The sequence below is a fragment of the Rattus norvegicus genome, chromosome X (genome assembly GCF_021556685.1).
Source record: "Rattus norvegicus strain SHRSP/BbbUtx chromosome X, alternate assembly SHRSP_T2T, whole genome shotgun sequence".
NCBI classification, from domain to species: Eukaryota; Metazoa; Chordata; class Mammalia; order Rodentia; family Muridae; genus Rattus; species Rattus norvegicus.
The window spans coordinates 153,759,768-153,761,973 of record NC_141554.1 but is presented as its reverse complement, the minus strand read 5'-3'; the positions used below and the strand labels follow the sequence as shown (position 1 = coordinate 153,761,973).

General features: G+C 39.0%; 1 pseudogene; it reads left to right on the top strand.

Moving 5' to 3' along the window:
* Window positions 1–1,256: 1,256 nt before the first annotated feature.
* Dppa4-ps6 (developmental pluripotency-associated 4, pseudogene 6) lies at window positions 1,257–2,003 on the top strand (annotated as a pseudogene).
* The last annotated feature ends 203 nt before the right edge of the window (window positions 2,004–2,206 follow it).

Sequence of the window (2,206 nt, the reverse complement as noted above, 5' to 3'; positions counted from 1 at the left end):
TCATGAATAAATCACCATCCTATATTTCAGTACCCTGAAAAAAATTGACATTCAACAAATGCCCACTCTGTTTAAAAATTTGCAAACCACTCCCCACCCCCTGATTTCTAAATTCTGATTCTTCCCATAGAACTTCGCAGCTTAATCCACTGTACTGTTTTTCATTTCAAAAGATATAAACTAAAAACTCCCAAAAGGGGAAATGCTGTCATACTTTATAACAGAAAGTTGACACCAGTGCAATTTGTAAAACTTGTTTTTGTGTCAACACATCATCTTTTCAGTACTATTATTCTATCTTTTTCAAATATTTCCAGCTAGTATCCAGCAGGAAAGGGCTTCATGCCTTTGAGTTCTGTTTCTTACTAAAAATCATTGATTTCAATATTTTCTGACTTTCTAGTATATTCTTCTGGCTTTTGATTTATCACAAAAATAGAACTCCTTATTTCGAACAACCAACCCTCTCCTTGGTTCTGGAATTGTGCCTAGCATTTTGAAATTTTTGAGTCACTGGTAAAATTGTCCTGTAATTTGTCTAGTCTTCACTGTCTGCCTTCAGCAACTATATTTTCAATGATGCCACCAAATGTCTGAAGCACTCCCATTTTTGTTGAGTCTAGTCCTCCAGAGGAGAAATCAGATATACTAAGGAATAGGATATTTCATTTGAATTCATTCCTAATAACCGTAGAAATACTTGGTCATTGTGTGCTTCATAACTTCCTCAGTAACCAGTTTCTTTGCTACCGTACCTTGTCTATACTAGATACATTATTTTCTCTTCCTAAATATATAGCTTAAATGGAAGATACTATAGTGTTTCAGAACATATTTTCCATTTACAAGTAGAACTAGAAGGAATGAAAGGTTGGCTGAACGTTCATAGAATAGAGAGCTCAATTCTCTCACCAGGATTAGCAGTGGAGGACCAAGATTTCAGGACTAGAATCTACAACAATATAGTTTACTGATGAGATCATTTTTCTTCTAATTCAGAGTATGAAATGTACAATTCAATTTGCTAATACTTTCTTTCAGGATAAAGTACCTGTACCTACATGTACAATTTATCTTTTTACCTTTCTCTAAAAAATACAGTACTTTTTAAAATTAAAATATTTTTCATACGATATCTTTTGATCACAGCTCCTCCAGATTCTCTTCACTCCCCACCCAGCCACTCAACTCCTCATCTTTGTTCTCTTTCTTTAGAAAACAAACAGGCGCGTTCTGAGATTTCATCTAAACTCAAGATGGAGACTGCAGGAAGCAAGAAGCAGAGCACGGAAGAGCCAAGGGCAGGAGTGGAATGCCAGAGATGTCTAGTCAAATGATCACATCTTCTGCAAAGACTAAAGCAATGGGGAAAAATTAAAACAAAACAAAAAGTCAGAGAAAGATGGCATTTCTAAACCAAAGGAGAAAAATGCACAAGATCATGAGACTCCAGGACACACTTGTAGGAAGCCCAAGTTGAAGAATGTTCCTGACTCAGCCAAAGAGGCCAGGTTGAAGACATCTCACAAAAAAAAAAAAAAATGAAGACCGAATCTCGGGAAGAGTCTTAGGTGACAGTTCCCCTAGAGATCATCACCATGCCAGAGGAGGAGATGTGTGCTCTCATTGATCCTCCTATGCTCTATGAGGAATTCAGCACCATGGTGGTAACTAGATGTGCCTCCGAGGCAGTGTTGGTATCTTGGTCCAGAATTGCAGCCAATGCTAGGAAGTTTGAGGCAATGACTTCCAATGCAGTGTCAGAGACCTATGGGGAAATGTGGTGTGTGGTGCATGAGACAAGCCTTTCTGTGACCTCAAGTGATTGGGTTCAGCTGCAGTTTCATGCTGGACAAGCCTAGGCACCACATAAGAAAGGGAAAGCGATTGCTCTCTTCCTGTTTCGAGCTTGCACATTTCCACCCCAACACCTGGAGGACAACATGCTGTGCCCCAAGTATGTTCCTAGGAACAAGGTCTTAACTGAGAGCCTTGAAGGATAAAGGACAGATCTCTTAAGGTTGGGGATAGCTGCTGGCATCACTCATTCTTGAGGCATGATCATCAGAGCAGCAGCTGACACTGAGATTGATGGAAATCCACATCTATGCCTTTGAACATGCTCATCGTACCTAGAAATGATGGGGTATTGTAAGTTAGTTGATACTTAAGTACAAGCAGTTTTGAAAAAGCCAGTGAGGTTAAC